Source organism: Pinus tabuliformis, chromosome Q, assembly GCF_031772625.1.
Source record: "Pinus tabuliformis cultivar Carrire ecotype Pingquan chromosome Q, CPIR1, whole genome shotgun sequence".
Lineage (NCBI taxonomy): Eukaryota > Viridiplantae > Streptophyta > Pinopsida > Pinales > Pinaceae > Pinus > Pinus tabuliformis.
This window is the reverse complement of record NC_142296.1, coordinates 1,044,932,978-1,044,951,272: the sequence shown is the minus strand read 5'-3', so window position 1 is coordinate 1,044,951,272 and position 18,295 is coordinate 1,044,932,978.

The window sequence follows — 18,295 nt, the reverse complement described above, 5'->3', positions numbered from 1 at the left end:
GGATGCTCCGTGATCCCTTCTATTGGTTTTTCTGTGTTACGATGCTGCCTTTCTCCTTCTAGACTTCTGTCTCTGTCTCCCGACCTTTGTTATGTGATGGAATGGGTCTTCGAGCCTTTGAAATCCTTTCAATGGCCGCTTTTTGTTAACACAATGAAATGCTGCAATACTGTGAAATTATGCCCAAAACAATGCTCATATGGACTTCAAAAGTCCTTAAATATGATCTATTCTCCCATCGGGTCCACTTGTGATTACTTATCACAAGTCGCAATGTTGCTTCCGTGGCTTCCCTTTGGATTTAGAAAATACGTTAAAAACATTGAAAATATCACAAAAATGGCTTTATGCGGACTTGAAATATTATATATTTCCCTTCCAGAACCCTTTCGGGTCTGGGTCTTATCGCATAATGCAAGTCACTTCAATCTTGCTCCAAGGTTCGCCTTTGTATTTTAGAAATATGTTAAAACCGTGAAAATGCATTGAAAATAGCTTTTCTACGGATCTCAAATCCTATGAAATAATATTTAGAATGCCGTCAGGTCTGGTTCATCGGGTCGCACTTATACATGTGTATAGGCCCTGCTCCATGGTGTTGCTCTGATGCGATTTGTTGCAATCGCATATCGCCCAAGCCCGAGGTCTTTCCATATAACATGGCTTATGCTCCCACTGATTGCGATCCGCCGATATTGGAGATCACGATATGGCATCGGCCCGGTCCTATCGTGCGTCCGCCTTCGATATCCTCTAACTACCTTAGCTAATTGCGATCCTCCGATCAAATCTGGACCGTTTATCGGCTAGATCAGACGGCTACTGTGCATTTTAGTGTTTATGCCTCCGATACTTGGTTTTTTACTGTTTTTATGTGTTTTTTCCTCTTGATAGGGCTTTTCTGCCATTCCAAGGGTTCTTCTCCTGCGCTGGTTTTGGTCTTTGGCATGATTTTACTGGCCTTTGAAGACTTAAAGAGCATATTTGGACCCATTTGGAGATGCGAGAGTAATATTTGGAAGTCTGGCTTATGGACAAAGTGGAGCAAGAGGAGATGTGGCCGTCAGAGCTGAAACAGGGGATATTTTTGCTTAAAATAGCAGCACTGCACCTTAGGGGCTAACACTGGCTCCTTCTAGGGATGAAAGCCTCCCTGTGAGGTTTCAAGAACCACAGACCAATGCCTTTTCTGTAAAACCAAAATCAAATCTATCCCCTGGTGTTCCATTGGGCATGGAGTCTATTTTGCATAAAAAATAAAAACTAAAAAACATATTTACAATATCAAGGCTTTGAAGCCTTAAATGAAATAAAGTTTCAAGAACCGCCCATTGACTGGGCCGCCAAAAACATCTTCTCCTTCCAGACTCTGCAGAATAAAGGTATTTTTCTGCTGAATTTGAGTGATGACAAACGGACCTGTTCATAAGGAGTCAAACTTACCATGATTACTTTTCTTTTCCTTCAATGCATCCCATTTGAGAACCCAGTCACCAACTTGGAAATTGTCCACTTTTGCCTTCCTGTCAAAGGTTTCTTTGATCCTCTTTTGATAAAATTTTGACTTCTCAACCAACTGCTCTCTGATTTTCTGTAATTCAACTAGGTTATTCATTCTCCTTACCATGTCATTTGTTTCATCCTGTTCTTCTTGAAAGAATTTTGCCACAGGGAGAATCAGTTGGATAGGAAAAACAACATTAGCGCCATAAACCAGCTTAAATGGAGAATTTTCTATGGACTTCTTGTTGGTAACTCTGTTAGCCCACAATGCAAACTTCAACTTGGAATCTCAACTCTTTTTGTTGTCCTCCAATAGTTTTTTGATTATCCTTACAAGACTCTTGTTAGATGATTTTGCAAGGCCATTGCCTTGAGGATAATATGAGGTAGAATGCACCAATTTAATGCCCATGGATTCACACATGTCCACCAATTCTTTTGCCTTGAAAGCTGCTGCATTATCAGTGACTAGTTTGGTTGGGCAACCAACTCTAGTGAAAATATTCTCATTCAAGAACTTTATGACAACTTGATGATTAGCATTCTTAGTGGGTATAGCCTCAATCCACTTGGTGAAATAATCGGTGGCTACCAAGAGCCATTTGTGTTGGCCACTAGAATGTGGGTTAATCTCACCTATAAAGTCCAAGCCCCACTGCTGGAAGGGACCATTGACATGCACTGGATTCAAGGGCAAAGATTTTCGTTGTTGTCTTCCTGCAAACCTTTGACATTGGTCACAAGACCTCACAAAAGAACACACATCAGAGAACATAGCAAACCAATAATACCCAACTCTCAATATCTTGTGGGCTGTAGTTTTCCAATAATGATGCCCTCCACAGATGCTAGAATGGAACTGGTGCATGACTTCCACAGATTGTCCTTTATCTAGGCATCTCAAGAGGATTCCTAACGGGTCTCTCCAATAAAGCAGGTTTTCATTAATGTAGAATTTGGCTGATCTGAGCTTAATGGCCTGGGCTTCACTCGAGCTAAGCCCTGGAGGGACTTCTTGCTTCTGCAAAAAATGAACTACGATAGAATACCAATCACAGGTGGCTAGATTTCAGCCAAGGACTAATTTCGCTCTCGCTCTTCTGCGGCTTCCTCTGTCTATTCATCACCTGAATTTGAACCCATGTAATTGATGTCTAAAAAACTGCAATTTCCTTAGCCATAAGTTTAGCCAAGCCCTGGCCTTTGACAATATTAGTGGGCTTCACCTCTATGTTAAACTCTATGAATTTTGCAATCAATTTAGCTCTCTTTCCATCAATATCTGGCTGAGTTAAGACATCTTTTACTGAGGTTGAAGGTACGTATGCAACCATTTTGGAATGTAGAATATAAATTTTGAATGCATTTAAATATTTTATGAGAGCATAAGCTTGTTTTTCAATAAGGTCATACCTTAGTTCAGCATCCCTCAGAGTTTTGCTGAAAAAGGCCATAGGGTGCTCCATGCCTTCATCATTTTTCTGCAATAGAACTGCTGCAAGTGTATCATAAGAGGCAAAAGAGAAGATATAAAACTCCTTGGTGTAATCTGGGCTAATTAGAGTGGGAGATTCCATGATAGCTTGTTTGATGGCTTCAAAAGAGCTTCTTGCAACATCTGTCAATTTTATTTTTGATCCTTTCTTCAACATGGAAGTGATGTGCGTCACTAGTTCTGCAAAGTTTGGAATGAACCTCCTTACAAAGTTAATCTTACCTAGGAAGGATTGAATGTCCCTTTTTGATCTTGGGATGGACAATGTCTGAATTTCTTGAACTCTTGCTGGATCGATCTTCACACCTTCAGCAGAAACAATATGTCCCAGAAGTTTTCCTTCTTCTAGAGCAAACTATGACTTCTTTGGGTTCACCGAAATTCCAAACTGTCTGCACTTTAGAAAGACCTTCTTCAAATGCCGCAAATGGTCCTTGTGAGTGCTAGAAAAGACTGTTATGTCATCATGGTAAATAAGGACAAACTTGTCCTTCTCTCCCACAAAGGCTATGTCCATGGCCCTCTGAAAAGTAGCCCCATCATTCATCAATCCAAAAGGCATCTTGGAGTACATGAAAGTGCCCCAAGGAGTAGTGAAGGCGGTCTTTTCCTGATCTTCTGGATGTACAAAAATCTGATTGTAACATGAAAATCCATCTAAGAAAGACATGACTTTGGCCCCTGAAAATTTTTGCAGCAAGTGTTCCATCTTAGGCAGGGGGTAGTTGTCTTTTTTAGAACATTTGTACAGATTCCTGAAGTCAACACAAAGCCTGATTTCTCCATTCTTATTTCTTACTACACAAGGTTAGCTATCCACTTTGAATACCTCAGGGGAACTATGATCTTGGCATCCAACAGTTTCTTGATTTCCTTCTCAATCAAAGGCAATAAGAGAGGGCTGATAGGTCTTAATTTCTGCTTAAAAGGGAGGGTGTTCTTCTCTAGCGGAATCTTATGCTGAATGATGTTGGTGTCATAAGTCTTAAGATCACTGTATTCCCAAGCAAAAATATTAGCAAATTGTTTCATCAGGGTGCAATACTCAGAACTCTGGGCAAAAGACAAGTGAGTGGACAGATTTATGTATTTTGGATGGGCTGGACTCCCTACGTTATGTTTATGATCAACAGGCTTGTTTTCCTTTTTGGCAGGCTTATAAGGTACATCATTATGATCGAACAGCTTCTCTAGGGGCACCAATACTTTGGGTATATAGTTACTAGGCAGGTGGACAATGCTTTTGCGGCCAATCTCGTCCTTTAGCTTGGACTGGTTGCCTTCTTCCATGGTTTCATTTTCTTGGTCAATGTGCATTTTAGAAAATTCATCAACGACTTGTAAAAACCTATTAATTTCATCATCATCTTCAAAAACTTTCCAGTATTTGACATTGTGAGGCAGAGATGGTCTATATTTCACCTGAACTTCATAAGTCAATTGAGGAGGCAAAGGAGGAATAAACGTGCTAGCAGACACAACAAGGGAATCAACGAGCTGGTTCTTCATTCTTGGGATGTAAGAAATGTTGAAAATATTAGAAGAGTCCTTAAGCTTCCATACCTCATCTCTGTATGCTTTTAGCCTTGGATGCTTTGCTTGGAAAGTTTTATTGACCTGCTGAATGATAAGGTCTGTGTCCCCAAACACTTTCAGACCTTTGATGCCCATTTCTTTAGCATTTAAGCCCAATATCAAGGCTTTGTACTCTGCTATGTTATTTGTGACTTGAAAAGTTAATTTGAAAGATAAATGAATGCATTCCTGTGTGGCGGATACAAGCACTACACCTGCCCTTGTAGTTTCCTTAGAGAAAGCCCCATCAAAGAACATGTCCCAAATCTATGGGCCTTCTTCCTCTGCGATCTGGAAAACTGGTTTTTTAAGCTGCGTGGAGGCCAACTGGGATTCTTCAATTTGAAGAATACAGGCTCCAAAATCAGTGTCGACAGCATAGATGGGATGATTAGGGGGATTATTCTCATCACTGATGATATAAGCCAACTGAGCTTCCCTGTATAATCTCTTACTCTCACCTCCAAAAACTAGGACAGTAGCATAGGACATATCATTTTGCAATGTTCCACCTAATCTCTTGATCCAACCCCTGGAAAGTAACATGCCAAACTTTGGGGGTACATCTGCTACCACAATATCCATCATCGTGCTTTTCATGGGCAGCTAAGATAAAGTGATGGCTAGATCTTTGATTAATCCCAAACATTTCACCTTTCTAGAGTCAAAAGAAAACATGTCATGATAAGGCTTGGTAATGTCAAGACCCAATTCATCCATGACAGCCTTGGGCATTAGATTATGGCTGGCTCTAGTGTCCAGAAGGCAGTTATGAAGGATTTTGTCATGAATAGTCAGTGAGACATAGAATGATGGGGAGATGTCTTCACAATTTTCAATCATTGGGCTGAGAATAACAACTGGTTTGTCATCTTGCAGATTTACATAGTCAGTGGAGGCTTGGATGGCTTTAGGCTCAAGGGCCTCGAGGATGGATCTTTTGAAGGATTCATTCTTCACTAGTTCGATCAGAGGTATAGGTATTCTTAGCTTCTGAATTTCTGATTGAAAACTGAAAGGAGAAGGAGACTTGTCAAGATCTCTTACCTTGTGAGCTGGAGCTTTGAGTATGATGGGATCAACTTCCAGTCACTTCTGTTTATTAGCTTGTTGTACTGCAGGGACAACAGATCTTTGAACAGGAGTTTCCTTGGCATTATTCATCTTTGACCTCAGATCATATCTGTGCCGATCTTCAGTTTGCAAAACAACTTCATCATCCCATTCTTGGTTTATTTGGTCATTGAATAATGACTTTTCATAGGCAGCTGAGGTAAAAAAGGAGGCACTGCCTTTGTCTTCCAGACAATGGATGTCATCATCTTCTTCAAACTGCTCTTCTTCCATGACTACATTCTGGAAAGGGGTCTTCACCCTTTGATCTTCATTGGCATCTTTGCTCTTTGCAAAATCTGCAACTACTCGATAGTTCTTCTATATGGATTTGGATTTGGATTTCTAGGAGAAAAGGTATTAGGAACTCTTCCTTTCCCAGGGCGCTGCTCAACTTTTAATTTGGAGATTTCAGAGGCCAATGAATCTATCATCTTGGTCATTTTATCTATCTTTGGATCTGAAGATGATGAAGACTCGCCCCTCTGTCTCCTTCTATCAACATTTCCCTTAAGCTTCTCTGCAGCCATGATGTTTGATTCTACTTACAAGGCTGCATCTTGCATATCAGCCAAAGCAACACATTGCCTCTCCCTCAACAGTAGACAGAAGTCAGAATCAAAGGCACTAGCATAGGTGAGTTTAGCAGAGGTAGTGGTGGGTTTCACTTCAGCTGGTATTTTGATATACATGTGGTTAAACCTCTTATTAAAATCAGACAACAACTCACCATTTTCCCTCTTTAAGTTCCCAAACTCGGTGTGGTAGTAGATTAAATCCTTCTTATCCCCCCAATGCTTTAGGAATGCATCATCTAAAGCCTCAATATCTGCTATTGATCTTGGGTTCAGTTCTCTGAACCATTTTCTAGCCTCTCCATCTAGGCATTGGACAAAGACTCTCATCCACACATCATCTTCACTAATGTCCAGGTTATCAGCATAGCTATAGAATGATTCAAGATGTTCTTCAGCTGTAACACCTTCAGTCCCAATGAACTTAGGCCTATACTTCTGATATCCTCCAATAGGCATGGCATTTAAAGGAGTGGGCAGTACTAGAGGCCCATACTTAGCAGCTGTGATTCTTTCCATTTTGGTAGGTGCTTGTGGTTTAGCCATAGCTGTGGTGGCTATAAGGGTACTGGAAATCTGGATGACAAGGGGCTGAGGAGTGAGTGATAAGACTAAAGGAGTGTGATGGATAGGAGGATAGATTTCCTTTGGGCTTGCAATAAAAGGAGAACCTAAAGAATAAGGAGCTTTATGAATCTCTGAGATTTTTTCTTCACTACTAGTATTAGATGCTATACTCTCAACATGTATTTTCTCTATTACAGGATTTTCTTGAAGAGATATAGAATATTGTTTAGAGCTACCTGAACCTGATGCTCCTTTCTGTAATGCATTTCTTTCTTTGATTATTTTTTCAGGGTCAAATATTGGGTCAGCTTGTGGCTTCTGAGGATTCCTACGAGTATGCCTCACAAACTGAGCCAGAGCTATGAAATGGAGTCACCAAGAGGCTCATCCTTCAGTAGAGTCGCCAGATAGATGATTACAACCAAAAAAGTGCCTAGACTTTGTCTATCATCAAAGCTGGATCTGTGTCGTCTCCGAGGGAAGATGGGCTTTAGTTTCCTCTCCCCAGCAGCGACACCAATTATGTTATCACTCCAGGAAGCTCTCCTAGGTTGTAGCTCGGAGATACCTGGTAACATATAATCTACAATATTGTTCTCTGAACTATTGGAATGGATGATGGTTTGGATAAAGTCAGATAACTGTTTCAACTCTATTTTCAGTCAGGACATGCATGCACACCCTCAGCTTTACAAGGCTTTAGACCACTAATGCTCAATAGTTTATAGATTCAATGGATAGATGGAGAATACTGACTGTGCCAGCAGATGCATACATAAACACATATGAATGGCTAGCTACAAGAAGTAAATGAAGCTTGCAAATCTAATTTATCAATGCAAAGATAAGATGATAGTTATCTGGCATTAGACACATAAGAAAACATGAATAACCTATTCAAGTGCAAGCATAGAACAAAAGAGAAAATGGGAATTGAACATGTAACAACAAAAGAATCTTATATTGCTGGAATGAAGATGAGAAGTTAGAGGAGTAGAGTCTCCACAGTCTCCAAAAGTTGAACCCCTGTTACTCTCAAATTTCTAATATTTATAAGCCTTTTACATTACTCTTGAGCCTTCTGAGGCTCGAGAGGTCTTAATATATCCTTTGTGTCTTTTTAATTGTCTGATGCCATGACTAAGCACGCATGGGCTCAGAGGTTTCTTCTTCTAACAACCAAGTAACTACATTTTGGTAGTTTGCTGCGCTGTCAGGGAGCTCGCTCGTGCTAGCGATGCTCCATGATCCCTTCTATTGGTTTTGCCATGTTGTGCTGTAGCCTTTCTCCTTCTGGCCTTGTGTCTCTGTCTCCCGGCCTCTGTTATGTGATGGAATGGGTCTTCGGGCCTTTGAAATCCTTTCAATGGCCGCTTTTTGTTAACACGGTGAAATGTTGAAATACTGTAGATTTGTGCCCAAAATAGTGCTCATCCAGACTTCAAAAGTCCTTAAATATGATCTATTCTCCCATCGGGTCCGCCTGTGATCGCTTATCGCAAGTCGCAATGTCATTTCCGTGGCTTCCCTTTGGATTTAGAAAATACGTTAAAAACATTGAAAATATCACAAAAATGGCTTTATGCGGACTTGAAATATTATATATTTCCATTCTTGAACCCTTTCGGGTCTGGGTCTTATCACATATCGCAAGTCACTCTGGTCCTGCTCCAAGGTTCCCCTTTGTATTTTAGAAATACGTTAAAATCGCGAAAATGCATTGAAAATAGCTTTTCTGCGGATCTCAAATCCTATGAAATAATATTTAGAATGCCATCGGGTCCGGTTCATCGGGTCGCACATATACATGTGTATAGGCCCTACTCCATGGTGTTGCTCCGATGCGAATTGTCGCAATTGCATATCGCCCAAGCCCGAGGTCTTTCCATATAACATGGCCTATGCCCTCGCCGATTGTGATCCATCGATATTGGAGATCGCGATATCGCATTGGCCCAGTCCTACCATGTGTCCGCCTCCGATATCCTCCGACTGCCTTAGCCGATTGTGACCCACCGATCAGATCTAGACCATTGATCTGCCAGATCAGACTGCTACTATGCATTTTAGTGTTTATGCCTCCAATACTTGGTTTTTCACTGTTTTTATGTGTTTTTTCCTCCTGATCGTGCTTTTCCGCCATTCCAAGGGTTCTTCTCCTGCGCTGGTTTTAGTCTTTGGCATGATTTTACTAGCCTTTGAAGACTTAAAGGGCATATTTGGACCCATTTGGAGATGCGAGAGTAATATTTGGAAGTCTGGCTTATGGCCAAAGCGGAGCAAGAGGATATCTAGCCGTCAGAGCTGAAACAGGGGACATCTCTGCTTAAAATAGCAGCATTGCACCTTAGGGGCTAACAAGTCCAATGTAGGGTCATTGAGAGCTTCCTGGGGTTGGAATGGAAAATATTTCTAGTTGTCTTTGGCTATATGCTTCGGTGCCCACACAGATTTCATTTTATTTGATGTGTGTTTTTCTCCAATATGTCCATAAGTTCGACATTTCTCACATTTAAAGGGAACACCCTCATAATCGAGCGACTAAGAGTATGTGGTGGTATCCCATTTAATGGATATGCTATCCACTAAGTCAAACATGAGATTGAGCTCTTTAAAAATGCGTGCCATAGATGTTTAGGCAGTAGAATTTAAGTTGAAGTCCCCTTCATACTAAAACCCTAAATAATTCTCAATTTCACGAAAAAAATTTCTACATTCCACAAGTGGAGTGGAAGACCTGGTAATCTTACCCAGATCAGTAGGATTTCAAGCTTTTCAGACTTGGCGACAAAATCAACTCACCCATTATTTAGGAAGAGGGATTGGCAACCCCAAAACCATTGTTTCTCCAAAAAATCTTGAGCATCTTTGTAGGATGATGTGGTCGAAGTGAGCCAAACTTTCACCACAGTGAAGTAGCACAGAGAGTAACCGAGCATGGCCCCAATTTTTTTATCTATGTACGCCTTTAGGGATGATAGAGAAACCCTTCTGCTGGAAGATCTTCCAACGAGAGTATATTACTCCATTTATACAATGGATTCCAACTTAATCATCTCGTCAAGGGAGGTCAAGGTAGAATAGAAACTGTTTCACTGTAGCTGGAAAAGTCGTGGGTACTATTCCACACAACAACTGTCAGGAGTTATGAATTGTTTATTTAGAAGTAACAAATCCAAACGATTGTGATCTTAACCAATGTACCTGAAAAGCATTTGTATTTAGAAACATGTTATAACTATTTCTGTTTTTATGACTGGCATGAGAATCATGAGATTCTCATGACTGATCTTGATTCGTTAATGAAAAAGGTATTATAGACTATGTGTGAATTTGCTTATGTTACTTAATGCAACAGATCGAAAAGATTGCGAATAACATAAACACATAAACAATTTGAAAGAACATTCAAACACATCAACACAACAAAATTTAATAAAGGAGTTCACCAGACTTCCTGGCTATGTCTCCTAGTCCTTTCGCTTCCAATACTGACCTCCTTATTTTGTCTTCAAATTGTTGTTACAGGCATGAGCTCAAAAACAAAGTCTCAAATGATAAAATGGACATCACCACTGCATCCAACTCGAAATTTCGAGTCAAATGAGTTTAAACTCGACCATATTTGGCCACAGTGACTTCCAGACCCCCTGGAAAGTAAAAAACCACCATACACCTGCTAAAACCGCCTTTGCGCTGCACAAAACCACCTCTGCATGTAAAAATCACCTCTGAAAAGACTGCGCGCTCCTTGGGTGGATTACCTGCAATGAAATGATATTAAAGGTTTGGGACAACTTGTTTAACAAGTCCGTCATTTGGCATATTGGCCATAGCTTTGGTGTGAAGGCGTATATATGGTGGGAGGTCGGCGGGTCGAAACCCCCACCCGACACTTCCACTGTTTTACAATGGATAACATATGATATGTATATCGCATATTTGATATTACGATATATTATGTATATCGTGTATGGATTATAACATTACCATGTGTTTAACATTGTTCCACTTCCCGACGGTTAGTTTGGCAATTACAGTTAAGAGACTGATGGTCTGGGGTTGACCCCGACAGTCCGGCTCTTTTTCCGGCGAAACCAAACTGAAACGTTAAATACCCTATCATCGCCTTCATGAAAAAGCAGTGTTGTAGCTCATCTGGTGAGCGGAATCTGGTGAGATCTTAGGAATCCAGGAGGTCAGGGGTTTGATCCTCCCTGATCCCCAAATTTTGGGATTCGCATGCCAATTTTGGGCAAATATGGGCTGCCACGTGTTAGCACTGGATTGGCCCATGTGAACCAATCACAAACTGCCACGTCACCTTCCTTGCTGACGTCATAAAAAACATGTGGTGAATTCCTGGGATGACATGTGTCCTGCTGACGTAAGCGTTGACTATTTGACTGTTGACCAGTTTGACTTTGACTTTTTGACATTTTTTCCCTAGTCTGCCTAAAACTTTGACTAGCCTAACTTCTTCATCCGAACTTGGATTTTTGCACCGTTCACACCGTTGGAATCTTCGCATTGAGCACTTCGACTTGATCCCACTTTCAAATGAGTTTGAAGACTCTGATCTTGAGGCAAAATTGGATCCATTTTGGATCACTCCTCCCCACTGGAAGCTTTTGGACCACTAAAAGTTGGTTTTAGTTATCGAGTAAGTGAGGATAAAATTCCTTCACTTTTCGAATCTCTATCCATCGTGCTTTACTTGGATTTCTACCTTTGAGTCCAACTCGAAGATACTCAACATTTTCCCATCGTGAAGTCCTTATCCTCCTGTCAATAACTGTGCCCTCCTGTAGCTCATTGAGATACTCGGGCAAAAGATATTCGATGGAAGGTAGCTGACCTTTCTCTTTGGGATCTTCAATCAACGAAGGCTCATACAATCTCAAGCTTTCAACATTTACGAAGGAATAGAACTGCATATAAGCTGGTAGATCTAGGCGGAAAGCATTTTCACCAATTTTATCAAGTATTTTGAAAGGACCATATCTAATTGGTTTCAAATTTTTAACTTCCTTGATGTACAACCATAATTGATCACCAACTTGAAAACTATGCTCAACTCGATTCTTGTCATGCTGCGATTTATACTTTGCTTGGCTCCTTTCTAGCTGTTCCTATACTGCTTGATGAATTTCCTAGATTTTTTCAATGAACTTGGTCGCTTTGTCCACATCACTATGTCCATCAACTACTATGTCTTTACCAAAGACAAAATCCAAGGGATACTTTGGTGTAAAACCAAAACAAGTCTCAAAAGGAGATCTCTGAATAGAAGAATGTTTCGCATGGTTGTAAGCATGCTGCACATAACACAAATGCTCATCCCAAAGTTTGGGATGCTTGCTGCAATATCCTCGAAGCAACTGTATCAATGTCTTGTTGACCACTTTTGTCTGACCATCTGTTTGCGGATGCAATGCCGTGCTCTTCTTTAACTTTGTGTCCATTAACTCCCATAGACTTGACCAAAATTTCCCGACAAATCAAGAATCTCGATCTAATACAATAGAAGTGGGTAACCCAAAATGAACCCATACATTTTGAAAGAACAACTTTGTAGTTTGTTCAACTGTGACCTATTTATTACATGCTGTCAAAATACACATTTTGTTGAATCTATCGACAACTACATACAAATAATCATGACCCTTTCTAGACTTACGCAATCCCCCAACAAAATCCATGGAAACACTTTCCCAAGGACGAGAAGGAATTGGCAATGGAGTATACAAGCCTAATTTTCTATTACTTGGCTTGCTTGTAGCGCACATAGTACATCCTTTAATATATCTAGAAACTGTCTCATTCATTCGTGGCCAATAGCAGAAGCTTTGTAATTGTGAAACTATTTTACTTACACCAAAATGATCTGATATGAGAGAAGTATGTGCTTCTCGAATTATATTAACTCTTTCAGTTTGTGGAATGCATAACTTTCCCAAATGATATAAGAGTTTGTCCTTTATGTAATAATCCAATTCTTCTACCTACTTGCCATGACTTAAAGTTGCATATACATCCTTAAAATTTGTGTCTTGAGCATATTGTTCAATGTAACTTTCATGAATTACTGAATTATGCTTAAGTATTGTGGATGCATTTATGATTGGCCTTGATAACATATCTGCAACCTTATTATGTATGCCCTTCTTATATATGATAACAAAATGAAATTGTTGTAGGAAACCCATCCACTTGTAATGTCGTGATTGTTGCAATTTAGTTTGTGAGTGTAAATATTGAAGTGGTTGATGATCTGTATGTATGATTGTTTCTTTATCCATTATGTAACGTTTCCATTTTTTAACACTCTGAACTAATGCATATAATTCTTTATCATATGTAGGATAGTTAACTACTACTGATGTAAATGTCTCAAAATGAAAGCATATAGGCTTTCCGTGCTGCATCAACACTGCCCCCATGGCATATTCACTTGCATCTGTTTTGATCTCCAATGGATGCTGAAGATCTGGCAGTGTTAGTATTGGCGCCGTATTGATCCTTTCTTTCAATGGGTCGAAGGCTTTTTGCTGTTTGCCTCCCCACTGAAACACATATTTCACACTTGTCAAAGCATGTAAAGGAGCTGCAATCAAATAAAAGTTAGTAATAAACTTTCTCCAATATTGCGCTGCCCCTAAGAAACTTTTAACTTCTGTAGCAATATTGGGCTTAGGCAAATTTACAATGACTTCGACCTTAGAGGGATCTATCTTCAATTCACCACCCCCTACAATATAACCCAGATAATTCAAAGATGTTCCACCAAATTCACATTTTGACAGTTTTACATAGATATTTTCTCTTTTCAAAACATTTAAAATCTACTTTACATGCTTAACATGTTCATCCCATGTTCTACTGAAAAAAAAGAATATCATCTAAATAGACTATTACAAAATCATCAATGAATGGTCTAAATACATCATTCATGGCTCGCATGAATGTGACTAGAGCATTAGTTAAGCCGAAAGGCATAACCATCCATTCATAGTGTCCTTGCTTCATTTTGAAAGCAGTCTTCCATACATCCTGTTCTGCAACTCTGATATGATGGTAGCCGCTTCGTAAGTCCAATTTAGAGAAGTAAACTGCATCTTTTAACTGATCTAACAAATCATCAATACGAGGAAGAGGATAACGATTCTTTATTGTGATTTTATTTAATGCTCTAAAATCAATTCACATTCTCCACGAACCGTCTTTCTTTTGCACTAACACAATAGGTGATCCACACGGTGATGTGCTTGGTCGAATAAACCCTTGATTGAGCAACTCCTGTACCTGCTTCCTTATTTCTGCATTCTCTAGAGCTGATAACCTGTACATTCCAATGTTAGGTAGTGGAGCATCTTGCTGCAAATAAATCTCATGTTTTATCTCTCGCTTGGGTGGAAGCCCTTTAGGCTCTTGAAACATAATATCATAGTCGGAAACAACTTTAACTAGATCTGCTTTCTGTTTAGGATTACAACCTTTGAATGCATCGGATTTATCAATATCCTTTACTTTTACAATCATGAGTAAAAATTGTTTACTTGCATTTACAATTCTTTTCATCTGTTCAGAATTTATGAGAGAAAAGTTATCTTTAAGTTTATGAGCCCTTACAATGTATTCAATTTCATCCTTAGTGAGTTGATACTTATTTTCAGTTCGATAGAATATAACATTTCTGTACAAGTATGGACTTCCTAACACAATTCCACGTATGTCTAATGGGACCATGTCTAACTCAACCTCATCTACAAACTTTGACCCAATAGTAAAACAAAGTTTACATTGTTTCGTAACTTGTAGCTTAGTTTTATCACACATCCAACCTAATGGATATGGGTTTTTATGAGGTTTTGTTTCTAGAACCAACTTCTTTACAATTGCTTCAGAAATCAAATTAACTTGCGACCCACTATCAAATAAAGTATCAATTTTAGTATGCTTGGAAATGACTCGTATGTGAAATAGCTCATTTCTTTTCCTCTCATCATTATCATTATCAACAGAATTTTAAGAAGTACTTTAGAATCTTTACCTTTTATACCTGTAGCTGTAACTGTTGTCTCGTCACCTGAATCTGATCCCAAGTCCTTTTGAATAGAAACATCATTCTTTCACTCTTTACCCCCAAACTTCTTAGGCTTCAATTCTAGATGCAGTGAGCAGCAGTGTGCCTCATCATGTCCTTCCTTCTTACAATGAGTGCATGAAGGTTTATCCTTCTTCACAATGTTTGCTTTCTTCTCTTTCCACTTGAGTTTCTTCTTGCCTTTATTCTTGCTTTCAATAGGTTTGGATGATTTCCCAACATCTGGGGTTACATTTTTACCTCTAGCTTCTAGATGAGTTGCTTGAACAGATACATCATCTAAGCTAGTTGGATTAAACATAAGTATGGTATGCCTCAAATAACTATGAAGACCACCTATGTATTTCAACAATGTTTCTGGTGAGTCCAATGAAATGCCTAATGTTAAAGCTCTCTTACGGAATTCCTGAGTATAACTTTGAACACTTTGACCTTTTAATTGACGTAGTGTTTGCCAACTCATCATTGCTTGTTGCATATAAGCCAATGGATAAAATTGCTTTTTAATAGCAGAAACAAATTCATTCCAAGTTGAAATGATTTTACCATGATTTTGGAGATCTGCTTGTGTCTTGCCTTCCCACCATACAAGTGCGGTTCCTCCAAGTCGAAGGCTAGCAAGCTGGATCTTCTTTCTTTATGAATCAACTTTCTGCACCCTGCAATATACATCAATTTGCCTTATTCACTTATCAAAATTTTCAGCATTACGTTCTCCATCATAAATTGGAAAATCAAACTTTACATCTAATTTGATCAAAGAGGGTTTCTTTTTCTTCTTCTTAGAAGAACTAGTTCTATGAGAAGAAGAGATGATGACGATGATGGTGATGAGGGAGGAGATGGAGGAGGCTTTTCTCCCTTTCCTTTATCTTCTTTATCTGGAGGTGTAAAAAGAAAAGGTTCCTCTGCTCCTTTGTCTGGTTTAGGTGATGAAGTACCTTCACCTTTACCCTTTTTAATCTCATGATACATCTCTTCCACCATGGCACGTATCATCATGAAACTATCCAAGAATTGGGATTTTGACCCAAGTGGAGTTTCATCTGCCATTGTTCTTTGTGAAAAGACCCTTCCAATCTCTGGATTCACCTCAACAAGCTCTCTTTCGCCTCAACCTAGTAAGCATCCAAAGCTTCACACAAACTTGTCAAACCTTAAAAACCTTGCTGCTCTAATACCACTTGATTCGTTAATGGAAAAGGTATTATAAACTATGTGTGAATTCACTTATGTTACTTAATGCAACAGATCGAAAAGATTGCGAATAACATATAAAACATAAATAATTTGGAAGCACATTCAAACACATTAACACAACAAAATTTAATAAAGGAGTTCATCAAACTTGCTGGCTACGTCTCCTAGTCCTTTTGCTTCCAGTGCTGACCTCTTTATTTTGTCTTCAAATTGCTGTTACAGGCATGAGCTAAAAAACAGTCTCAAATAATAAAATGGACATCACCACTGCGTCCAACTCGAAATTTCGAGTTAAATGAGTGTAAATTCGACCATATTTGGCCACAGTGACTTCCAGACCCCTGGAAAGTCAAAAACCAGCGTACACTTGCTAAAACTGCCTTTGCGCTGCACAAAACCACCTATGCATGTAAAAACCGCCTCTGAAAATACTGCGCGCTCCTTGGGTGGATTACCTGCAATGAAATGATATTAAAGGTTTGGAACGGCTTGTTTAACAAGTCCGTTGTTTGGCGTATTAGCCATAGCTTTGGTGTGAAGGCGTATATATGGTGGGAGGTCGGTGAGTTGAAACCCCCGCCCAACACTTCCGCTATTTTACAATGGATAAAATATGATATGTATATCATATATTTGATATGGTATATATCGTATGTTTAAATGTTGGATCTGGTTTAATATATCGTATGATATATTACAATATATTATGTATATCGTGTATGGCTTATAACATTACCATGTGTTTAACATTGTTCCACTTCTTGGCGGTTAGTTTGGCAATTACAGTTAAGAGACCGGCGGTCTGGGGTTGACCCCGATCGTTTGGCTCTTTTTTCGGCATAACTAAACTAAAACGTTAAATACCCTATCCTCGCCTTCATAAACAAGCTGTAGCTCCTATCTAGCTCCCTTGAGTAAACAAGCTGTGTCATATCTGTAGCTCACCGGGTGAGTGTCTAGCGGGAATCCGCCTGAGCCCCAAATGCCACTATTGGGAAAATCTGGGCTGCCACGTGTCATATCGGATTGGCCCATGGGATTCGCATGCCACTATTGGGCAAATCTGGGCTGCTACGTGTCAGCACCGGATTGGCCCATGTGAACCAATCACAAGCTGTCACGTCACCTTCCTTGCTGACATCATCAAAAACATGTGGCGCATTCCCAGGACGACACGTGTCCTGCTAACACGTGTCAGTACCGGATTGGCCCATGGATTGGTCCATGTGAACCAATCACAAGCTGTCACGTCACCTTCTTTGCTGACATCATCAAAAACATGTGGCGCATTCCCGGGACGACACGTGTCCTGCTAACGTAAGCGTTCACTGTTTGACCATTGACCAATTTGATTTTGACTTTCTTTGACTTTGACTTTTTGCCCTAGTTTGCCTGAAACTTTGACTGGCCTTAACTTCTTCATCCGAAATCGGATTTTCGCGTTGTTCACACCATTGGAATCGTCTCGTCGAGCACTTCGTCTTGATCCCACTTTCAACTAAATTTGAAGACTTTGATATGGAGGCAAAGGTGGATCCATTTTGGATCAGATCTATTCTTGATTTTGGGTATGTATTAACTATAAAAGAGACTCAATTTCTCATGTACGGTGATGACATAGATAAAACACTGTTACTCTGATCTTGTAACTTTTATTATTCTTAATATTGAAGGAACTACGGGGATGCTGTCACTGTTCCTCATCTAATTCTTTAAATAATCTCGTGCTTATTCCTGCGCCCCTGCTAGGGAGGAAGGATCCTCCTCTTTAGCAGGGACTACAATGGTAGAAGTAGTTGTATATTATTGTTTCTTTTATTTTTGTATGGTTTTTGCTGTTGTTGTATAAATTATAGAATTCATCCACTTCAGTTCCAGATTATATTATGCTGTTACACTGGTTTGATTAAACAAAATGATAGTAGACCAACTGGTGTAGTCATTAGTTTAGTGTGTGGCACGCTCTTTCTTTGGTAATTTTGAAGTGTGATTTCATTTTGTAGAGTGTTTTAATTTCTACATGAATGATTTAATTTCTGCAATTGATTCAATGACATTCTTTATTGTTTCTTTCTATTTTCATTCTTCGTTGTAGTGTATCGGCACAGACAGTGCGAACTCCATTGAAACAACAAGACCTACCCTGGGTTGACAATTAAA